General features: G+C 38.5%; 1 protein-coding gene and 1 long non-coding RNA gene across 2 annotated transcripts in view; one reads left to right on the top strand and one right to left on the bottom strand.

Moving 5' to 3' along the window:
- LOC139082932 (uncharacterized) overlaps nucleotides 1-18853 on the top strand; it is a 44475-nt gene extending 25622 nt beyond the window's left edge. The window contains exon 4 of the long non-coding RNA XR_011539305.1: nucleotides 18282-18853. This is a non-coding gene — a long non-coding RNA (uncharacterized lncRNA). The remainder of the gene's footprint in view (nucleotides 1-18281) is intronic.
- Nucleotides 1-25446, bottom strand: part of CNTNAP2 (contactin associated protein 2) — a 1871069-nt gene that overhangs the window by 681444 nt on the left and 1164179 nt on the right. The gene's annotated exons all lie outside the window — the stretch shown is intronic.

Here is a 25446-nt window from a genome sequence, read left to right as displayed (position 1 = left end):
CAGAGAGTTCCACCACGTGTTTCATAAGGCTCCTCAAAATTCCCACTGGACTGAGCATCCATCTCACATAGCCATTGTCAAGTTGGTAACGCATGTTTGTATTGGTTTTTACTCTTTTCCCGCATCCTGGCTTCACACAAGCACCAAGAGTTTATATTCCTAATGATCTAACTACAAGAAGCCTTTGTCTCAGACTTTGCTTTAAGGAGAACACAGACTAAGAAATTATAACCCGCAAATGTGCAATCTTCTTTTTTTAATCCCCCAAAGATGGTGTTACAGTAATTAAATAAGCAGTTTTAGTTATGGGCTTGTCCCTCAGTGTCCACCTTCCCAGAAGCTTGGCTTTCATGTGTTCCACACTCAGCACATCTGACATAATGGAGGCACTTGATAAATAGGTTTTTAATGAGTGAATAAATGAGTAATAGAAATCATTAAGAAGCACTATGGAACTTAATTCTGTCCTAAAAAAATTAGGGGTGACTTTCTTTCCTCTTTCTTGCTGATCTTTACCATGCCAACAGAATCATTTGTACATAATTATTCAGTTACACACAGTGGTAGAATTTTACAGTAATGTTCCCCAATGAATCATTCTTCCCTCCATCCACACTCTTGCATAGTCACTCGCACTGATTCTGGGCCTGATCATGTGACTTGCTTTGGTAAAAGAGACATTCGCAAATGTGATACAAGCCTACACTTGCAAAGTTGGTGGTCATGTCTTCTCTTGCTTTTAAGTACACTCCTACTACAATGTGCAGAAACCTGGGCTAGCTTACTGGAGATACATGACCCTGAGGAGAGAAGGACTAACCATCTGACTGGTGAGGGAGGCCATAATAGCCCATCCAGCCCCAGGCGAGCTGCCATTTGACTGCACCTGCATGAGCTCCCCCAGGGGAGACTAGCAAAAGAACTATCCAGTGGAGCTTCTCCCGAATTGCTAACCTGTTAGAATAATGGGCAGATGAAATTGCTGCTGTTTGAAGTCATTAAGTTTTAGGGAGGTTTGTTAGGCTCCAGTAGACACTGACAGAGACAACTCACACGCTCAAAAACATGTTTTATTGTCTCTGATTGTTTTACCAGAATGGGATCATGCTATGTACATCCTAACTTATTCCACTATTGCCTGCCAATGGTGTTCATTTTGTTTCTAGTTTTTGCTAGTATCACCATACTGTAGTAAATATCACTGAAGTTTACCTGATTCCCAGTGGATAGATTTCTGGGTGAAGAGTTGGGGCTGATGGCATGAGGCACAGAAGGCATAGTGGTAAGGGCCCATGAGAGTTTTAAGGACCCAGGAAATATTTTAATCTTAATTTATTTTAAAATTAGAAGAAAAAATGAATAGGATAATAATGAATCCAGTCTGGGTTATATACATCTTTATATCAACACAGTCATAAAGTATATTTTATACACATTTACGTGTGTGTGTGTGTGTGTGTATTTTAGTACAGAAAAATGCCCCCAAAGGCAAAAGTTCCTAGGGCCCATGAAAATGATACTGTGGCCCTGAAAGATGGCTTGCATTTTTTTTTACTTGAATAGATATTCCCATGTTGCTTTTTGAACGCCTGTAACAATTTCCATTTTTACCAGAAATGGATTAAGAGTATCCTTGTAACTTATTCATACGCACCAGTAGGTATCGTCACTCTTAATTGTGGGACCCTCTGATGATGGTAACTCATTGCTACTTAATTTGCACTTCTCTCACTACCACAGAGGTTGAAATTCTTTCCGGAAGTTTACTGGCCATGTACATGTGCTCTTCTCTAGACCTCCAAGTTATCATTCTTTGCAAAGTTTCTATTTATATGAACTGTTTGTATCTGTCATAACTGTTGCAAACGTTATTTGCCAATTGATTATTTGTCTGATGACATTATATGGTACATTCACCACTCACAAGTTTTGGAGTTTTATGTGTCCTAGATTGCCTGCCTTGGTCAAGATGTCACCCCAAAGCCTGTACATGTAATCTCCTAAATTTTCTCCTAGAATTTGCAACTTCTTATTTTCTTACATGTAAGTCTTCAATCCCTCTAAAATAAACATTAAATGGCATGAAGAATATTTAGAAATTATTTTTGTTTGAAACAGCTTCACATCTAAACTTTAAATAAATAATAATTATAATTGTTTCATTTACTTTCGTGGACCTGAAAAAGAAGACAGTATGCAGGACCGAATATAGAACAGGAAGAGAGGAGGTCGAGTAGCACCTTGGAGTTCTTTTCTAATGTAACAGGAGGGAATGGAGTTAAATCGTGTGTTTTTGGACCGGGTCTCGTGGAGTACTGAGGCTCAGGGGCTTCTGTGGAGACTTATATAAACCAGAGAGGGCTATTCCCCAAACAGAGAAGGTGTAAGCTTCATGCAAATTCTGACAATTACAAGTTTATCTTATGTATAAGATTTTGCCTATAATTCTATTTGAGGGGAAAAGCGTTTTGGAAAAGAAGTCTGAAAAATCCTGGATTAGATAATCTTTAGGTCTTTTGTTATTACATGATTTTAGAAAAGGAGGAGAATGTAAGAGGGGGAAAGAAGGCAAGTGGGGGGAAACTTCCATATTAATCTTCATAACAATGGTATAAGGTAGCTGTCATTATCCTCAGAGGCAGATCCAGGCTTTCTGGGGCCAGAAGATAATACATTTTGGAGGTTCTCTTTGAGAAAAGAGAAGACTCAGATACTAATGACAGTTTAGGGATGAATATGGTCAGTGGGAGGCATTCCTAGACCAGGATGCCAGCAATAACGTAACAATATCTGGAAATGATCGCAGACCACACAAATAAAGTCGCTCAGCCCAAATTTACTGTATCCCCAACTCAACTTCCCCTCAGTCACACACCAAAAATGCCCGAGGCTCCTCCAAGGTTCCCCAACATACAGTGGAGGAAAGCTGGAGGGAAAAGAAGACAGCAGCTGCCGTAGCTCATTGTAGTTAAGACGTCTACCTTTGTACATCTTACGTGAACGTATGGCCGTGGGAATGTACCCTACACAACAGAGGGACTCTGAAGCGTGAGCTCTCCTAGCTTCGGAGTGAATTCCCTCTGATTTTCCCCAGTTTACAAAAGAACAAACTAAGTCTCAGAAAGATTAAGAATTTACCAACGTCACACAGCCTGTCAGTAGGTGGGAGCCAGGACTCCAACACTTGCTCTGCTTTCACAAGTTTGTGACTTCTGCGGTCCACCGCAAACTCCTACTGTCCTGTCTGCTTTTGGGGTGCTATTTACCTTAGAATAGTTCAAATGTCTCCCTGAACAAATTCTTCACTTAAAAAAAGAGAAGAAAAAAGGGAAAAGATATTTATCTACTTTAAATGGTGAAGTGTGTGGTAGGTGGGAAAGCACTCAAATGATAAATGAGAGTTTAGATATTATAGTGTCGGGCTGTAGCCATTGTGCTAAGGAATTCTAATTAGACATCACTTGTGTGGTAAGGCTATTTCCAAAACCAACAGATCTGTGGGAAAAACAGCTCCATAGTAATTTTTTTGCTTTTTTTCACTGTTGGGATTTCAAAACACAGATGGAGCTAAGCTACATGAAATTCTGAAAAAGGTTTGTGAGGAGATGCTGTGAGGCTGGCTTTCATAGGCATGTTCATTATCAGGCCAAACTATGTGATCCTGCTTGGTTTTTCTATTACCCAGTCAGTTGCCAGATGATCTCATCTAATTAAGTGATGAGGTGAGATAACTTATATAGAGTATCTAGGATCATTCCGTTTCTTTTCCCTTGGCGAACACAGAAAGGCCAAACTCATTTTAACCATTAAACATAATATGGATAGGACAGAAAATATTCTTTTAAAAAGTTCTATGCATTCCAAGAGCAAACAGAAATATATTGAGTGTAACTAAAGTTTTGAATAATTCATGCTCTGCTCAACTTACCTTACTGCACACAATTGAAAATTGGCTATATTGATTTCTTGCCCAATATACTGTGAAACCTCATTTATCTGACATCATTTGGGAATGAGCTGTTCACAGAACTATAGAATTTTAGAGTTTGACAAGACCTTGGAGTCATCTAATCTATCTCCCTCATTGTAAATAATTATAATAATGATAAAAACAGCCACTTGAGCTCTTATTGTGCATCGTATTCTTTGTTGAGTGTTTTGCAAGCAAAATGCCATTTGTTTTTCTTAGTACTCCTATAAAGTATGTATTATTCTTTCCATTTTACAAATAAGGAAACTGAGGCTCAGGGAGATTAAAACAATTGAAGCCTACATAGCTTGAAAGTTATGGAGCCAGAATTGAATGTAGTCCATGGCCTCTGTTCTTAGCCATTATATGATGCTAGCTCTGAGTCAAATATGTCATACGTCTTACTCACCCAAAGTCACTCATTTTTTTAGTATCAATTACTAGACCAGAATTTGGGTCTCGTCACTGTATTATCACATTCCCTCTATATCATACAGACTTCTGACATAACTGGATCTTTAACATAAATGAACTATTTTCCTTCCTTTAAGCACTAAAACTCATTTTACTTTAAACATTTTCAGTGAAAATCATTCCAAAAGTTATCGCACCGTTTTCTGCCTGCTTAACCATACTACATTAAATATAATTGCCATTTCTTGCTGACTCAGCCTTCATAACTACCTCCATCAATCACTGGATTATGCTGTAACAACATGATACCCTCACCAAATGATCCCAGAGAACTTTGTTTCATTGACTTGCTGCTTCTCCTTTCTATAAGCTGTGGATCCTTACTGTATTATTACTTGGGATATCATGCTGCTATTATGAAAATTCTAAGTGCACTTCTTGTCCAGACACACAAAATAAAATTACTTTTAATATGTTAGGGGTTGAGAAGCAATACAGGCAAGCCTGTTTATATTGGGTGTTTGAAAACGAAACAAAACAAATCTGATTGTAGGTTTAGAATCGTCTTCCTCTAGGAGGTATTAAGCTGCGTTCAGAGGGATAAAGTGGAGATGGCCAGGAGAGGCCAAGGAAAGGGCTGTAAAAGCAAAAGCAAAGCCATAGGATGTGCAAAGGCTCAGAGGCCACCCTGTGATGCTCTGCAGCGCCTGAAAGGCACTCAGAGCGACTGGAGTCCAGAGTTCAAGACGAGCAGTATGAGGAGTTGAGACTAGAGATGATCGGGGGCCAGGTCTTCCAAAAACAGCTGCTTTAACTTAAGGGCCCTGACTCAGTCTGAGTAAGGAGGAGTATTTGAAGGAGTTTAAAGAAGAAGGCAGTGATGGTCAAGTTGCACTGAGAATTCCCTTTGGCTTTGATAGGAAGATTGGAAGCAAGAGAGCAAACAGTGGAGTCAGGAAGACTAGTTATAAGGCCATGGTATGGGTTTTTTTTTAAAAGACGTTATTCATTTTTTTTTTAAAGATTGGCACCTGAGCTAACATCTGTTGCCAATCTTCTTTTTCTTTCTTCTTATTTTCCCCAAAGCCCCCCAGTACGTAGTTGTATATTCTAGTTGTGGGTCCTTCTGGTTGTGCTATGTGGGACACCGCCTCAGCGTGGCTTGATGAGTGGTGCCATGTCCGCGCCCAGGATCTGAACTGGTAAACCCTGGGCTGCCAAAGCAGAGAGTGTGAACTTAACCACTCGGCCACAGGGCAGGCCCCCATGGCATGGTTTTGAAATAAAAATTCTCTCAGTAGAAATCAGTATCCTCATTTCTGTAATGAGAAGGGAGAAATGGACAATCCCTGAACTCTCCTCCAGCTCTAAAACTCTGTAATTCTGTGAGTCTCTGGTTTATGACTAGTCCCTAAAACAGGGCCAATGCTATACAAAGAAGTAGAAGTTTTTGACTTGGTTTAGTGATCTTAATTTCTAGTTGATTGCTGAGGAAAATTGATATTGTCACTACACTAGAGTCACAAAGCAACTGTGGGTGGCTCTTAAGGCTGTTCTGACATTTGATTTACTTTCCTGGTCTGTACAAATGTAAAGATTTACGATGACAGGCATAAAACACATCAGCATTCGTCATTCAATTTCTTTAGTCATCCAGTAATCGTCTGAGATTATCCTAGTGGTTTCTCAACAGGGTGCTAGAGATTGGGCAGTGCCGTTGTAAGTCCCGGACTCCGAGGCCGGAATAGTTTCACTCTTGGCTGGCCAATGCTGATGTATAAGATGGATTCATCACTTACCCAGTAGTGTCTTGGTTCCCCTATCTGTAGAATGCAGGTGGTAATTTCACCTCTCATAGAGTTTTGTGAGGGGTGAACATTTAGAGAGTCTTGTACTTATTGAGTTCTGTATAAGTACCAGCTGTTATTAAGTTAGTTATCATCTCCCTGAGGACCATTACTCTGAAGATGAACACGATGTGTAGAGTGCTAAAGACGCACGGGAATTTAGTTTACACTTCTTGATGTGTGTGTTTAAGTATATTTTTTCTTTGAAGTAATTAAAGTGTATATTGGCTTATCTATTCAGACCTAATTTATAATCATTCTTAAGTCAGAGGGAACATCCTAGGTAACCTAAAATCAACGTTAAGCACAAACTTCACATCATTCAGTCTCTGTTCTATTGAGAGACAGCTCACTGTCTGGAAGAAAACAGTCTAGTTTTAAAGAGTTCTAATCGTTCCAAACTTCTTCCTTACATTGAGCTGAAATCAGACCCCTGTAACTCATTACCACCAATCCGAATTCTTCCCTTTGGTTACTCAGAAAAAGCCAAATACTCCTTTCACATGATATGGCCTATTTTCAATTTAATTGCAGATTCTTTGAAATTAGGTTAAGATTTAATCCTCATTAAAACAAATGGAGTTCTTAAATGCTTTGAATATCAGTTACTTGTAAGCAGGACTAACCCTAAGGAAACTTGCAAAGTAGCTCTCAATTACCTCCTATTATCCCATAATACCCCTCCAGGGCATCCCTCCACAGGTGGGATATTTTTCTCCCAAGCACTTCTTTCCTTCTTCCCATATTAACACCTCTAGCCCCCAATAAATCTCTAATTAGCTCTTCACTCAGTTCTTTGGTAGTTACCACAGAGATGAGAGATCTGATAAACTGATTCATATCATGATGTGAACAGCCCCAGACAATTTTCCTTGGGCCTTTTTTAGAAGGTTAAAAGGCTGTGTTTGGTAGGCAAAATATTCTTGCTTACCACTAGTAAATCTCACCACTGGGGCACGCAGCTGAAGGGGAGTATTCACAGGTCAGTGCGCTCTCAGCTACCCCCAGAGCACACCGCTAAGGCCGACTGCAAGGGCCCTAACTGTGAGGGCTCCAGGCTTTAGGACCCGAGCCCAGGCTGATAGTCGTGGGCGAGTCAGGGGAGCTTGGGAAGAATGAACGTGAATCCACGAGTGATCTTCTTTTGTCATATTCTATTGTGAATTCACCAACTGGAAAGGAAGATGGATGTTTACAGAGGATAATCGGAGAAGGAAAAAAGTACATTTCCTTCATTAAACTGTGAAGACTTCAGCTGATGAAACTAAGCAGGGAAAGTGTTAAAATATCTAGGACAAAAACTGCCATAAAGATGGTATCAGGCCTTTCGGTTGAGGATTATTGAATTTGTTTTTACTCTATTTTCCCCTGAAAAAGTCAAAATGCAGTCTTCTCTATGAAAATTTCAAAGATAGGAAGGCGATTTTTTTTTTCTTCTGACTTATTAACAGGGCTGCTATCCTGTTGGAGACAGGTGTAAATAGTCTGAAAAAGATGTGCCCTTCAAACGTCTGCTACAGTGACATTCTCGTTGGCCAACAAGCCCTTTTTCTTCAGCATTCTGGAAGCACTGCTTCACCTTTCGGCTGCCTTGATTTTGATTTTCTTACACTGATCATTGTTTAGTCTCTTTTGCCTTAAATTTGACTTCACTATTTTGAGTTGTTTGTTGAAAGGTCTTAAAGGGCTCATGTAAATATTAGTCCAGAAAATCAGAATCAAAGAATAATCACTAACTCCCTCCCTGGGAGATTTATAGAGGTCTGTGAGTGAAGTCTTGAAATTTATATCCAAAGGAATAATGAAAGAAATAGAAAAATATATATATTCAAGAAATTTTTTGCTAAAATAGTCCTTCCTTGGGGCCAGCCCAGTGGCATCATGTTTAAGTGTGTGCACTCCACCTCAACAGCCAGAGTTTGTGAGTTCAGATCCCAGGCATGGACCTAGCACCACTTGTCAAGCCACGCTGTGGTGGCATCCCACACAAATAGAGGAAGATCGGCACTGACGTCAGCTCAGTGAAAATCTTCCTCAACAACAACAACAAAAAGGCCTTCCTCTCAGCCTATTTTATATAGGATCCATTTGCAGAGTCAAAGAATAAACTCCTAAGTCCAGCCTTTGAATCTCTGGACTCCTGGAAAATTGAAAACATATTATAAGAGGTGCATACATTTCTGTGAAAACATTTAAAGTTTTTAATTTTTAATTTTAATTGAATGAAAATCCCTCGAGACCTGGATTGTCACCTTATAATTAAGTAGCACCTGCATTATGTTTGCATTGGAGATTTCTTTAGTGCAAAGCTGCAACGGTCATAGGCTCATTAAAAAAATCGCAGAAGTGGCCTTAATAGACAAGTAAGGTCATGTTATGGCATTTTCTGGAGAACCTGTTTGATAGTAGTCATTACCACATTTATATTGAGAATAGATACCTTGCTTTGGTGAAACATCATGTTGCAGGAAATTGTCATCAATCATTTTGGAATTAGTTTTGTCATTGGGTTTATATTTAATTTTTAAATTTGTTTTCTTTTATGATTTTATAAGAGCTATAAGCATAAAACCTCCTTCATAGATTTTTGCTTGTGAATGCTTAAGTAATAGAATAATCAACAAAATTTAATTCACTACTGTGGGTATTTACTTATTTGAAAATATATATATATTTATTTATTTGCTGGAAAAATACTAGTAGAGAGTTTGAAAGTCTGAGGCCACCTATTAGAAAGGCTGTAACTGTGTTTCCCACATGGCATTCAAGGCTGGCCTAGAACCTCTATGGTTCTCCCAAATTTGGGAGCCTCTGATCCACAGTGCTAAGCAGCGTGCTGTGAAAGATCAGCAAAGGGAACTATCAGTGTGGGCTGGGTTTTGAATGGAACAAGGCGTGAAGAAAATGGGTAGATCTTAATAAAAGGGCTGGATTTTAAAAAATAGAGAAGAAAAGATGGAAGAGTATGACTTCTTGGATGTGTGGACAGAGTCCTGGTATGTAAAGGGGACTTTTATGGGACTTTAGAAAGGATGACATGGTGGGAGGGGAGGTCTAATGTCTAGGAAGAGGTTATAGGTAGTTGCCATATTCAAGGCCTGGGAGGGAGCAGCAGGCAGTGTGAGTCACTGCTAATCTTGGAAAGGAAAGAGACTGGATCAGGCTGTGGTTCAGGAACTTTAGCCTACTGGCAGAGAAGGCATTAGAGATGGTGTCCAGGCAGAGAACACTGTCCTGTTGGAAGAGCATGAGCTCATGGGTGAGGAAGTGGTATCCTGTTTGATTTTCTTCCTAAGGCAGGTTAGAATTCTATTTACTTGATTATTTTGGTTCTCTCCAACTAGAAATTAAGTTCCATGAAAGCAGCGACCTTATATTTATTCACTGCTGCATTCCCAGGACCCTGTGCATGGTAGATGCTCCATAAATATTCGTTGAATGAATAAGTAAATGAAAATACACATGAATTTATATGGATGAAGAACAGATTATAAACACATTTCAAAGAAAGAATCGATTTAAAAAATGCTAGGAAAAGAAACGTGAAATTTCAGTCTAATCTTGTAAACCTAGGAAAATGTAATAATCTAAAAGTTAGGTAGCCTTGTTCCTGCCTAAATGAGTCATGTAAATGTTCAGATTTTCAAAGGTCTGCCCTCTGCTACTGAGATGAGTGTGTGTGGATTTCCCTCTTCCTGTCTGTCTACACCCTCCCTTATATGAAGGTCTCTGATCAAGGCTACGGGGACTCCTCTTGATATATTAAAGGGGAAGGTAAGGGAATTTAGGAAATCCTTTCTGTCTTGGCAAGGTCTGTCTGTAAGCTTGTTACAGTATATTGCTGGAGAGTGGGAGATTTGCTGACAGAGAGTGAATATTACTAACCTGCTCTGGCTATTTGCATTCTTACTGTAACCCTCTCAGTCCTCACCGCCTCCCTCTGCCCCATGCACAGACCGATGCTTTGGGCTAACTGGGGAGAAGGTCCTACACAGAGACTCCATGGACCAAAGCACATTAAGATGTTTCAGAAAGTTTTCCCTTCATCACATACTCCTAAGATTAGAACTTTAAGGGCAAGATAAACCCTTTATTCATGCAGAAGTGAGAACACTAAAGAAACTGAATAATAATCTCATAGCAGTTATCTTGGATTTGAAGAATTTTTTATTTCTTCTTCCCTTTAGAAATGGTAGAATATTAAAATTGGAGGACATCTTAGTCTTTGAGATTATCCTGTCCAGCTACTCATTTTATGGTTGAGGAAACAAAAGCCCAAAGGCAGCAGGTGGCCTGCGGAAGGCCAGCCAGTCACTCCAGACTGAAGCTCAGGCTTCCAACTCTATCTTCCAGCTATAAATATTTGTCCACTGTGACTTTTAATTTCTACTTTTTAATTAGTTGATTTTAACACAGCTCCAGGCTAAGTGTTGTCATCAGATCTTTATCTCTCAATGACTTGCTGGTGCCACTGGAGTTTATGTAACTGAGGAGAAATCTTCATTCATAGTCTGTGTCTGAAAGCTTGGAAAACCCACTTCCATGTAAGGAAGAGGAAAGTAGCAGAAGGAATCTTGAAAAGGCACTCAACATATTTCAGGGTGAGGATGACAGCTAAACTCTTATCACAAATGAGCCTCACCTTGGCTGTGAGTGTCAAGTAAATTATCACTTGTTATCACTGCCCTTTGAAATTTTGATTCCTGGTTCTTTCTCCACCTGGAAGCAACTTCTTCGTGCTTTAAACTTTACGAGTTTTATCATTGAAATAAAGGTCTAATTTTTATGCAATTCACAAGTTTTGCATACCTGAAAAAGACTCAGGTTTCAATAATTTTCTTGGGAACTGTCAAGCTGGCAGTCCTTTACAAAACCATCAGCCTGAAAGTCCCTCTGGCATTCAGAATAGTATGACTGTCCTATTTTGTTCTTTGAAATACTACTGGTTCATTCCTCTGTACCCAAAGGAGGCTTGGGCTGATGAAATTGAGCTCTCTCTTCTTAACCGATAAAATTCTAAATGGTACCATACCAACTGATTTAAATAAAAATTTCCATTATTATTCAGTCTTGTAGGCTCATACCAAGTTTTCTCAACCTCAGGACCATTGACATTTTGGGCTGGAAAATTCTTTGTCATGGGGCTGTCCTGTGCTTAGAAGGATGTTTGTCAGAATCATTGGCCTCCACGCGCCAGATGCCAGCAGCACCCCCTTCCCAAATGTGACAATCATGAATGTCTCCAGAGATTGCCAAATGTCCCCTGGGGGTCAAAATCACCCCTAGTTGAGAACCAGTGCCCTACATGATGCCTAAAAGTCAGGTCGCACCTCCAAGTTGATGAAGAATTGTGTAAGTCCATAAACTGGAAAGTTAAGGGCAACACTGGTCTCTTTAAACCACCGAACAGCCGGCTAATGTAATACTCGTGCTATTAAGTTCTCTGAACCTCCATTTCTTCATCGGTAAATGATGATAAAAATGAAAGAGTATAACGCTAGTTATACCAGTCTCAAACTAGTATTAATAGTTAGCACACCGTGTAACTGTATGCACAGTAAATATTAACTATTACTACTCGTCCAACTGAACCAATACAATCATGACTACAATTAGAACTTCTTCCCAGTTCAGAAGCGCCTCCTTTCCCTGCTATCACTGGGGGAATGGGTAAAGGTTAAGTGACTTTAAAAACTAATAATTAAAGCTTATTCCTTTAAGCATGAAGATTAAAAATGTTGTCTCCTTTTAGACTTATCAGCAGACCTTAAAAGATTTAATTCAATTTTATAAGTATTTTATTTTTCTCTTATTTCTGCATCACTAAAATCCACGTACAATGAGTATTTGTCCCTTCAGTTCATTCTTCTCTCTCATTTTCACTAAGTTCAACATCCCCAAACAACCTGGGCTCTAGCTATGGCTTTGTTGTTACTGTCTATGTGATCTTGGACAATCGCTTAAGCTCTTTTGGCCTAAGTTTCCTAGTCAGTAAAATAAAAGTGATACTTTTTTGTCTCCCAGAGTTCTTATGAGAAACAAATGAGATGGTGTATGAGAAACCGCTTTAGGCATTCTAGTACTTAATACAAAAGTACAATACTGTTATTGTCATCACCACCATCCCCATTATCATCAACAATACCTTGAACATTCTGAATACCATTCTGGACCTTCCTTGAAGAAGTAGGTTAACACTGACAGGCAGGGAGCTAGCTAAACTCTTATCAGCCAGGGACCTTCATCCACCAGATGAGTCCTACAGTTTCCTAGCAATTGGAATAATTTTTCTGTGTTTGTCAACGTAATGGAACACTATGCAAATAGTCATAAAAAACTTTTTAGCCAGCATACATCATTTTGTGCTCTGTAGACAGCAGGTAAACTTATGTCCTCCTTGAAACCTGTAATAATAAATTTGCCAACACATTAAAGTTTTTATTTTATGGATGCTGTAGCCCTAATATGTGAAAAATATACAAATATATTTTGCTTTTGTTTTTATTAAAGCTTGACTCCCTTGATTCTCTGGGCTTTAATTTGGAAGAAGTTGGTAACATCACCATAACAGCTCAATTTCAAAAAACATTGTTACTCTGCTCTGGGAATACCTGTGATGGGAACAGTTGTATGAAAAAGTCACAATGTTATGTTGTAGCCTCATGATTGTATCCACGAGGGCTGAGACCTTGTCTCTGGTGTCAACTGCTTTTTCATAATGTGTGGCCCAGCGTCTATGATACATAGTAATATGAATGAATGAATGAGTAAATGAACAATGGGAGGAAAGAAGGAAGTAAAGACGAGATGAAGCGGGGTGGGAGGAAGAATTCTGTGTTAATGTTCACTTTGAAAAGCCAAAATGGATCACCAGAAAAATATGTAAATATTAGCAAAATATATTTCCTTATTTTTATTTGCATTGGGAAAGAAAACGCTGACCTTTTCACTGAGAACCATGTCCATAAAAACAGTTCAAATTCTCCAGTATCACTTTTCAAGATATAGTGCCATTAAACTCAGAATCTATAAAAATCTCAATAGTGTAATGTAGAAGATGCTGATATACTCATATTTTTCCACACTCTTTGATTCTAAAATGGACACTGTTCTTTTTCCTTTTAAGATTAGCATAACTTTCTTACGCATTATTCCATTTCCTATTTTAAAGGACAGTTTCAGACCTGTGGCCTTGCTCTCTTCTTCTGCTTATCTAATAGCTTCCAGATGGCTACTGTATTATATGGGATGTTTCGGGCTCATCTAATGTGTCATTAATAAAAGCACAGAAGATAGTCCTGTTTGCCCCTCCATTTGGTTATTTGGTAGAATGTTGATCTGTTCTGGTTGGTATTGGAGTGGATTTACATATGGAGTTAACGCTCCAGCTCCCCCCCATGTCCATTCTTGTGGGATCTACACATCCGATTTCTACCTACTCGCATTCATGTGGGTCAATCTGGGTCCCTTCACCAGGAATACCGCATTGTTATGAAAAGAGAGAGGTCAGGCTTCCCTTGTCTGGACTAGTACATATAAGATGTGTAAGAAAACAGAAAAAGCTGTTGTGTATGTATGTGTGTGTGGGTGTGTGCGTGTGAAGGAGAGAGTGAGAGTGAGAATGAGAACATGGCACACTGAGGTAAGTAGAATTAGAGATAGAATGACAGCCTTTAGTGTTCCAGATTCTTTCCGGGACCTTCTCTGCCCTTGTGTGTCCTGATTCATACCTGCATCCTTAGAAAGCCAATCAAAGTGGCCTTAGCACAGGGAATTTTACATTACTGGCAGCCAAAATGAACCCGATGGATGCATTTGCCTTACGGCCGTGATGCCTATAAATGAGGGAACCTAACTTCCTGTTTCCTTTATCCCCTCCACGTGCTTCTGAGTTCAGGTGCAGCTGAGGTGGTGTGACTACCTCAGGTACGATGACAGCTTCCCACCTCCAGCACTGTCTCTCTCCGCACACCGTCCTGGGCTCACAGGGAGCCTGCTCAGCCACGTACAAGTGCAACTAGGAAGTGTACGAGAGTTATTCTTCTCAGAGTCAACCCTGCATCAGTGGGGAACAGAGCCGGTGAACAAACACCCCGGCATCTTCAGGCACCAAAAGGTTTCTCAGAGACTCTCCACGGGGCCTGAGCCCCAACTGATGACAGCTGGCGCTCACTTATCAATATACCTTTTATTGTCTCTTTATTTCCACTCCTTCACTTGGGCTTTCCAGGATAATCTCCCAAATAAACTACCTCTAGATAAGTCCTAGTTTCAGGAACAGCTTTGAAAAGAACCAAAACTATGACAAAAGTTGTTTCCCGTCATGAAAAGGAGTCATAAGGGGACAGATAGTTAATGATTAACACTTGCCACTCACTCACGTGTCTACCTAGTCTCACCTGACATCAAAGAGTAAGAGAGAAGATCTGGATCATAATAACTTCAATTCCACCATGTAATGTAGCTTATGATGCTACTTGGTAAAAACTAGCTATAGTCTTAAAGCAAGACTCTTAGAATACATCTTAAAAACTCAATGGGAGTTTGCATTATTTGGGGAGACTTTCATATGATATATACACATCTCTTTGTGAGAAATGTTATATATGCAATTATATTTTAGAAAGCATATATACAGAAACTGATATACAATAAGGTACACCTGAAATTTACACCATGTCATAAGCCAATATGACCTCGATAGAATAATTTTTTTAAAAAAGACAATATATACTGTATACAAATGGAGAGGATGCCAAGAAGATGTAAACCGCATCTTCAACTTTGCAACTTTTTGCTTTTTAGGACCTTGGGCATGATCCCTAAAATTTCCCAACCTTGATTTTCTGAGCTATAAAATGTGAAAAGAAATATCTGCCTTGCATAATTCATGGAAATCAGAAGTGTAGAGTGTTCTATTGGCTAAGTGTACAGTACTCTCTTGGTGCCTAAATGATAGGAAAAACGATTTATGGCTTGTATTTATTCCCTTAAAATATAATACATATTAAACAAAAGTGAAAAAAAAAATCCCCACAAGCTGTTTGGAAACATCTTCATTCTCCCTCTTACCAGGGTGACACACCGGGGGAAGAAGATTGATCATAAGCACATGATTCCTCCATCTTCACCAGTTAGGCTAATTTTTTCTACTATGCCTGAACTCAAAGAGGTTTTCACTTGCATTTAAAAGTCTAATTGATTTCGCGAGCACTATTGAAATACATCTTAGAATGCATTGACCTATATACTTCAGGTTCTAGTTCTTACTTACGGTTGAGCCAAAAATGAACATTAGCCTTTAAAATCATGACCTTGTTAAAAATCATTCCTTCAAGCAATGTGCATTAAGCCCTTATGAGAGTATTCAAGTTGATTATATATTTTTCTTAAATATGCCACTTGTCACTGATTTAATCCTCATGAGTGAAACTTTACCTCAAGCTTGATATCTATATTCCAGACAGGCTGATTATAGGATATTTTCCATAGACTACTAGAACATTAATGCTACAAGGGATCACAGAGACTATTTAATTTTCTCCTACCTCCTTAGTTTGCAAGTAAAAAAAGAAAGCCCAAAGAAATGAAGCTATTTGCCCAAAGTCACACCGTGAATTAGATGAAAAACCATGTCAAGGATCTGGGCGCCTCTGTAATGCTTTTCCACAACGTTTTCTAAAGTACGTTCCATGGAACACTGGTTTCTTGAGATCCCGTAATCCGCAGGCCCCCAAAAATATAGCTATCGTAAAATAATTTTGTGAAACAAGGCACATACTGAAATATTACAGAATCCTTAAATTGACGTAGTTAAAAAATATGTTTCCTAAAGTAAACTGGTCACAGAGTAAATTTCTCCCCACGTACAACTTAGTAACATAATTATTCCTTGTTACTTCATGAAGTGCAGCCCTATTAAATCAAGACCTTCCCGAATAAAGTTCAAGGTCTTAAGTTTATGATACCAAACGTTTTATCCCCAGCTTCTGCCCACCTTTCCCACTGTAGCTCCTGCCATTCCTGCATATGTTGCAGACATACCCAACTATCTTAGTTCCCCCAATGTGCCACGTTTCACTTCTCCTTTGACACACTGTTTTCTACTTGGAATATATTACAGGGGCTTTGAGAGTTGGTTTGTATTCTTTCCTTTCTCTCTCTCTCTCTCTCTCTCTATTTCTATCTCCATCTCTTTGTTGCCTTTCACTCTTACACACACACACGTACACACAAACACACACATCGTTTCCCATTTAGAATGCCTAGGATAGTATATGTTCTCCATTCCTTTGATCTAGAAACATAACAATATCAAATAGATGCCCCTTGTTCTCAACTTAACTTTGTATAAGAATATGTTCTGTAAAAACACATATGTTATGTAAAAAAATAAAGAATAAGGATAAACTATTCCTTGATATATTCTTTCCCTTGTTTGTTGCTCCTGTGCCTGCATACGGATCAGCAAGCATAGCCTGGCAATCCCTGACTTTCCCTGTTGAAAGAATTCTACCAACAGAGTAGAAAGAGGCTGAGCAGGGGCCTTTAGGGACTATCTAGGGACGGGAAGGAAACATTGAAAATGACATATCAGAAGAAGAAATGAATAGCTTAGCAAATTGGAATTTTCTAGAAAAATTTTTAAAATCTTCTGGAAGATTAGAATGCTCAGTAGTGTCAAATGCTCTTGGCAAGTTGTGGGAAACAGTAAGCCTGTGTTACTTTCTCTTTGGAATGGATGGAAAGACTGACATCGAATGCAGGCCCTTCCATTTCATACTGATATTCTTCCTCCTCGGTAGCTACCTATGAGTGCTCGTGTGTGGCAACTCACAAGAAATCTCTTGCGTGTCATTCACCTAATGGACAAAGTAGGAAGTTAAGGCGATGAAGGGCAAGCCTTAGGAGATGGCGCACACAGTTGTGTTATACCCTTCCTCAAAGAATGCTGTTTAAAGGGTAAAAGAGGAAAACATAATCATTCTGCTAAGAAGAAGAATATAAAGCAGCAACCGTCCCTTGCTCTATTTGCTTTGATGTTGTACAGAGAGCTGTAAGACAACAAGTTGTTCCTGAAGAATCTCTATCCCTTCGGAATCCTTGACTTGCAATACTATGGACATACATTTATGTTCTAAACACATCCTCAGCCTCCACACTGACTGCCAAGTATTTGAGTTCATGAGAAAATTCACCGCATTTTCACACTCTGGTTTCCCATACACTTCCAGCCACTGGATTCTTGAGAAGGCGATGAGGAAAGGAAGCAAATGAGAGGAAAATAAAGAATTTTAAAAGGGAACAGATTTGAAATTAAAAAAAAAAAAACCCCACGTGCTAAAATAGTATTGCAAAATCTTTTGACGTGGAAGAAAGGCTCCCTCCAGTGAGAAAAATATTGACCTAAGGATCCTTCTAAAAATTTAATGATTGGATGATCACAATGTCTTCTAATTTCTTCTGGTATGGTGGGAAATTATTTGATTTTATGAGTTTATTCTTTAAAATAATCACAGAATACAACTTTATGTTTGTGATATGCAGACTATGGCCCCCCAAAGATGTCTATGCCCTAATCTCTGGGACCTATGAATATGTTTCATCACCTGGTGAAAGAGACTTTGCAGACATGACTAATTTAAGGATCCTGAGGTGGGAGTGAATCGTGGATTATCTAGATGAGCCCAATGTAAACACAAGAGTTCTTATGAGCGAAAGAGGGAGACAGGACAGTCACTGTCAGAGTGATGTGATGAGAGAAAGCCTGGACCAGCCATTGCTGGATTTGAAGATGGTGGAAGGTTCCCCAAGCCAAAAAATACAGGTGGCCTCCAGAAGCTGGAAAAGACAAGGGACCAGATTCTCCCTTAGAGCTTCTAGAAGGAATGGAGCCCTGGTGACACCTTGATTTTAACCCAGGGAGACCCATTTCAGACTTCTAGCATCCAAATGTAAAATAACAAATTTGTGTTGTTCTAATCCACTAAGTGTGTGGTAATTTGTTACAACAGCAATAGAAAACTAACACATGCTTTTCTTTTAATAAGGTCTCTTTCAGGGTGTTGACAGTGAAGTGTCTGATAATGAAGTCAAAGCACAGCATCTAAGGCTGGAAATAAGGCTGGCCTCCTTTGTTCAGTTCTGGACATTTCAGCGTTTATGAAATTTATGAAAACACTTGAGAGAGCAGCTGTACAATTTTTCCCCACCTGAAGAGCTACAGGAAAGTTTCTGGTCTAGAAAAACATTGGCCTTTTCACCGAGGTGTCTTTCCTAGTGTCTGCCTGTGTGTGCTGGACTGCAAAGGCCAGAGGCAGCGCTGGAGAGATGCCAGGACAGGCCACCTAAGTCTGGACCGTGACCAGGGACAGACAGCGTCTTGCTCTTTCCTTCCCTCTTTATCCTCTGCTCACAGGCTCTCTGACTCCTATCATCTCTCTCATTTTTTTTTTTCTCCTTAGTCTCTTAAATTCTCTTCTTTTTCTCTCTGCTACTCTTCTTAAATTGGTCAGCATGTGCAATTTTATTTGTTCTATTTATCTAAAAAGTTTCATTTTTATTACCTTCAACATATTTGTATTCCTTCTTCAGTTATAATAAACTGCAGCTGTAGAATAGATATTTTAAAACATCTTTCCATTTTGTGTGCTTAATTTTAATAGTGGCCACCCAAAATGAAATTTGCTTTTGTTGAGTTGACATATATACGCGTTGGAAAAAAAAAAAAGAGAAAGAAACAAAAAGAAATTCGTCAAAACAAATAATGGGGTTATTTCTAGATAGGTAGTGATGCAATGATTTTTTCCCCTTTTTTAGTCTTTCCAACTTTTCCACATTACGTATCTCATCTTGAAAAAATATTTTTCTAAAAAGACAATATATTTTTTCCAAGACACTAAGTTGACTGGAAAAAAAAAAATGTCTGCTAATTCCATTTAATCTTATTTCTAAATCCTGTTTAAGGACTTGACATGCAAGTTTTGGGGACCTGAATTAAACGTTTTAACAAAGAAACAGCCAATGCCAAATATGCTGAGAGGATCCTTATTCCATGCTGTGCTCTTGTTTAAATGTGTGCACATGGCCATTAGTTTCTGTTTTTCTTGTTTAAAACAGCTTTCTATGGTTGACTTAACACTTGCTTTCTACACTTGTTTTGCCACTCTGGTGCTACATATTTATTGTGTATTTTTAGAAATAATTTTCCTGACATCAGTTAATTGATCTTCTATGCCCTGTTTGAACTTCACTTCTCACAGCTGCTCACATTTGTCACTTGTCATGATATTTGTATTTGGATTCCATTTTCTGTGTCCTCACCACTCAGCCAGCACATAGTGAAAAATGTGACAAGGAAGTTCTCCGAGCTCACCACATTGAGTGTTGAAGGACAGGAGGGTTTCCACTCCTCTCTGTGGGACCCACCTCCCTACACTCAAGGCTGCCTCCGAAGCATTAAGAACAACTTTTTGTGACTGCCTTCAGATCCTATTTCACAGTTGTCTTCCTGAATGTCTCAGCAGGACTGATTCCAAATCTTAAACAAATTCATCGTAAGTTGAAGTTGTCTGAATACAAGATATTTGTGGGTGAATCTAGCAATCTGATTGACAGAACTAGAAAGAAGAAAACACTTGAAACTAAAAGCTCAGAGTTTGCAAATCGTAGATTTTTACACATTAGTCTTCACTTTCATAAAATTTTTAATAAAAATTTGTATAAAGTTTTTTATATTCTTTTATGATTCTATGACTAAAACGAATGCTCCTAAGAATATGTATATACACATAGATGAGTGCATATATGTATTTATATACACACATGTAAGGCAAATGGAGAAACTTTTCCACGCACATCATCAGAGCATGGTTATACCTTAGCAGTATTGCTTTAACCCGAGCTGACTTGTGAAAGAGGATTTGCAAATCAAGCTTATATGCGTTGATTCCCTGACGCTCGTAAGTTGAATTTTAATATTAGCCCCTAATAATGTTTTGCAATTTACCAGCATTTTAACACTGGAGTAAGCAATAAACGAACGTTTTAACACTTTTTAATTGAAAAGATTAAAAGAGAAAGCTAATTAATTTGTAAACTGTACATGTAAATTGTTCTGAGTCTATGATTAATTTGTTCTATTTTTTGTTCTACACGTGAGTAGCTTTAAAACAAAAGTACAAAACATATAATTAGCAGTAGCTAATTTTTATTAACCCCTGGAAATATTTGTTTGTGCACTTTGCAATCACGTTGTAAGGGTTTTATTGTTTTCTTGTAACATTTCAAAAATTTGTGATCTTTCATTAACTCACCCAGACTTCGTAAATCCCCTGTCTCTACTGTAATAGCAGAGATAGAGTCAGACTTTATTTTCCAGGAAAAAGTGATTTGAGGCTATTTATCTTAGGATCTATAGTCAAATCTTACTTTGATTTCTACTTCTCATTTAGTTATCAGTACACCAACCCATAACTACTATCTTAATACAAGCCGGCAATATTTTTCCACTGGACTTCTGTTGAACTAAGCTCTCGTAGGTCTAATTTCAGCTACTTCTCTCCAAACTAGTTTCCTTGCTGTTCCTCACACAAACAAATGAACTAATTTTATCCAACAAAAATTTACTTGGGAGCTACTAATGTGCCAGGCACTATTTTAAATACTGGGGTTACAATAATGAAGAAAACAGGCAAAAATCCCCGAATGCATATAATCTACATTCCAGTGGCATGAGACAGGTAATAAAGCAAATGAATAAGTAAATCACATGGCATGTGAAAAAGTGATAGGTACTATAAAGAAAAATAAAGCAGTCAAGGAAGATAAGGAGGACTGAGGCGAGCTGATTATAGCTTTAAATATGGTTGTCAAGGAAGGTCTTAGCGAGAAGGTGACAGCTGAGCAGTGACTTGATGGACTCGATGCAGCTCAGCACGGGGTTGGCGTGTTGGGGGAATAGCAAGTCCAATGGCCCCGATATGTTCACGGAACAGGAAAACGTCCAGTGTGGCTGAAGATGACTGACTAGATGAGTGAGCAAATGATGGGCAGGATAGCAGAAGCCAAGGTGAGAGAGAGAGGGTTTAGCATCTTGGAGGCCATTGTCTTCGAGAAGAGGTTTGACATGACCAGGATATATATTTTAAGGAGCTCATTCTGGCTACTGTGATGAGAGGAGGCTAAGGTGTGGCGAGGGTGAGAGCAGGTAGGAGGCCACTGCAATAATGGGTAAAGGACAGTGGTGTTTGATCCAGTGAGGTAGCGAGGGCAGAATGTGCTGATGGGTTGGGCATGGGGTGTGAGTGGAGAGAAGCAGCAAAGAAGGGTTTTGGCCTTAGCAGCTAGAAGGACATATCCATTCTCTTCTCTGTGCTTGGTGTGGATAAGTTCTTACTGGATAATATGATCCTCTCCTTCTGTCAATATAACACTAATTCGCTTCAGTCTAAATCTTACTTTTCTAAGAATCCAGAATCCTAACCTAATTAATCTCCCGTTATTCTAAACACTCCATTAAACTACATTCCCTGAGGCGTGTGACTAGGTTCCTTCGAGATTTTGTCCTGATTAAAATAGTTTTCCAGCTTTCTAACATTATATGTTTGTTATATATAGTATATATGTATATAAAAATGTTGGAAAGCTGGAAAACTATATACATATATATATATATATATGGAAAACTGCACATATATGGTGGAATATATATATGGTACATTTTTAAGCAGATTGCAAATGATTGATAATTTTATAGATCTAATAAATTGTAATCTACTTAAAATTCTATATATGTGTAATATATATACATATATTTATGGAACTATAAAATAAAAATATACATAAAATCTATCTATCTATATCTATCTGTCCATCTATCTATGCATCTATATTGTACCTTCACCTGTCTAAAAAAATTGAAATTTACTTAAAGGGCTGAATAAAGAAATATATTAGCCTTGTATTCTTCTTATTGCCTAACACAGTATTATAAGAATGATTATGAGAAATATACTACTGAAGTCTACTATCACTGTATTTTTCTCCATTTTTAAATGTAACACAAAGATAACTTTTAACAACATCTGGTGCTTTTCTTAAAAAGGGGTGGGATTTTGTTTCAGCAGGCTCATGACGTTCTCACAGTCAGAGCAGAGACGTGAGCCGGAAGCGCTGCCGGTCAGAGCGTTCTCGACTTCTGATGAAGGGAGCTGGTGGTTGACGGTCATACAGACAAGGGCACACGTGTGCGGTGATTTCAGGGAAAAATCTGCCACAGGCCATTGTCTTGGCTGATCATTTCCTGTCTCGGGTGAGAATGCAAATCCCATTAGGAGCAGGTTAAAACATGAGTTCCATTTTTATGAGATTAAATTTGGATGGAAGCTGGAGATAAAACAAGAAGGTGCAGGGCAGTGAGGAAGGGGTGTTCCTAGAGCGAAGCAGGCAGGCCCAGATGAGCAGCCCGTACTCCCTGCCTGCTGCTCAGTCTTGTCTGGAGCCACTTCTGAGGATGAGAATCCAACACTTGCTTCACCCACTGCCGCGAGTGTAACCACTGTGGCTGAAACTAATGCCCCTCTGCACACATGGAGCGCTTCGCACTCAACTCATGCTCCTCGTTTTCGCCTCCCAGAGATCCCCGGCCTGGTGAGGAGAGCCTTATGGATGAGAAAAATGAGCCTCAGAAAGGGAAAGTGACTTAATCAAGACTGCGTATTTAATAAAAAAAATTTAACACGCATCTACTGTTTTCTCTTTTGCAGAGCATTAAGGGGAGGAAAAAAAGACAATTAACACACAGTCTCTTTCCCTGAGGCGCTTACAATCCATTTAGGTATTTGTACAAATAAATAGATGTTGAACATATGATTAGGGAATTAAAAGAGAGTAGAAATTAATATCTGGTCTTTTTATTCCTATTTCTTTTGTCTTTACTACTGCATTTAAAAATTGGAAATAAGCTTATCATTTATTATAAAAATAATTCATGTTTATTTGAATACAAGTAAGATAATACATAAAAAATATAAAAAAGAATATGAAAATGGCCTATAATCCCATCACCTGGCAAAAATCACTGTTAAAATTGTAATATATAGCATTTTATGCTTTTTATATATTTATATTTTTAAACTATGTGTTCTGATTTTAGTTTGATCTTCTTTATAGTATAGAGTAAGAGTCTTATGTTTTCTATGTCAAACAATATAGTCTGCCTCATGACTTTATGCGTTTCCCATGATGTCATTATGTCACCATCTGTTTTACTATACTTCTATTGAGGATGGTAAAATTTACTCTTTTTTTATCACCCAAAACTATGCTGAAATGAAAATCATACACAAATCTTTGTAAATATGTCTGATTATTTCCTTGCTCTACAATTCCAGAAATGGAAGTGTTGGTCAAAGGTCATATTCAAGTTGAAAAAATTGGCCAGTGGACAGAGAAGCTAGATCTTGATTTAAATTCAGTTTCTGATTCTTTAAATGACAATAAAAATTCTTATCTTTCTGACGGTTAATAATAAGCTTAAATAAGCTGATGTATAACATTTCTCTTTGTGATATTGTGAACGTTTTCCCACAGCTTTGATTTTTTTGTTTAGTTATAGAAAAAACATCTTATGAAAGCTGGATATGGCCAGATTCTGGGATAGTCTGAAACTCTGTGATCTAAGCTACAGACAGTCCAAATAAAAAACAAAACCATATGTAGGCACTGTGTGGTATGAACTTTTGGTCTCTGTAAATCACCTTCCTTACATTGCTGATGTGAATATTTAGCAATGAAGATTTAGATATGCAAAAAAAATTTTAGATGAGCAAAGATTTAGATGTACAAAAATTCCAAACTTTTTTTGTTGTGAGGAAGATTGGCCCTGAGCTAACATCTCTGCCAATCTTCTTCTACTTTATCTGGGATGCTGCCACAGCATGGCTTGATGGGCAGTGCTAGGTCCATGACTGGGATCCAAACCTGAGAACCCCAGGCCACCCAAGTGGAATGTGGGACCTAACCACTACACCACCGGGCCAGCCCCCTAAAATGTTTTTATTCTGTCTTTCAATAGAAGCACTCCCTGGTGTTTCCAGAAAACTATCTCAGAAGAATATGTCTGCAAATGGAAGTGTGGATGCTTTGATGCCATGTGCATGCACCCGTGTTTGACAGCTATGGGCAAGGCTACAGTGAGAGAGTGTAGCTGACGTGCTCCATGTTTTAGGGTATGATGTACATTAGGCGGTATCCCCACCCTTTTTTCTCATCTTTCTCATATTATTTCTTCCCTCAAAGATTTTCCCAGTTTATATCTTTCTTATCGAGACTCCTCCAAGAAAATACAGTCCACTATAATGCTTCCACAGGGTAATTACCTCATCATGAATCTATCCCGTGTGATTAAAAATAGACAAACAAAAATGCTTTTATTTAGTTTTCTATTGGCACCTGTAGCTCCTCCTATACAAAGCACCTATAGGCATTCCCCCATGTCCATGCAAGGTCAGGGAAAATAGGTAAAGTTTTTATCCCAGGACACCCAGCATAGCAGGAATATAAGAAATATAAAGGTTTTCTAGTGCCTACCACAGTGATTTGTCTCTGATCCTTGGTATTTGGTTACAAAGAGCTGTCCATGTGCACAGTGCCTAAGTATGTTAGGATGCTGTTAAATACTCTTATGAAGCACACTGGGGAGCTATGAGTCTGTTTTTAGCCTCTCTTTCTTGCTGATAAAAGTAAAAAAATTAAAAAATCAACTGGGCTTAGTTTAGAAATGCTATGTACACATAAAAAATATGCACCACATGATACCAGCTCTTGGATGGAACTCATTAACTTACTATTAGAAAGTTACTAAATTACTTTCTAGTTTTATTGCAAAATGTAAAAAAAAAAAAATGTTGCTTTAAAGGATAATTAGCTTTTTCATTAAAAAAAAGAAACCAGCTTGAGAAAGAAAGAACTCCTTTCTTAAAGAAAGGTAGATTTAAACAGTGAAATCGTTACTCTATGGGGTCTTGGTACTGGTATGACTCTTAAATAGTGTATGAAGATCAGAACAAAAGGAGAAAGTGCTAGATAGGGTTCAAAAGAAGCACCAGCTTGGTATTCATGATGTACTAAATGTACCACCTTTTGTCGCTGACATGAAAAAGGCAGCCGGAGGGATGAAACACTAAAAAGGACTGGAGTCGTCTGTATGCGCAG

Source organism: Equus przewalskii, chromosome 4 (genome assembly GCF_037783145.1).
Source record: "Equus przewalskii isolate Varuska chromosome 4, EquPr2, whole genome shotgun sequence".
Taxonomy (NCBI): Eukaryota; Metazoa; Chordata; class Mammalia; order Perissodactyla; family Equidae; genus Equus; species Equus przewalskii.
This window is presented reverse-complemented; position numbering and strand designations above follow the sequence as displayed.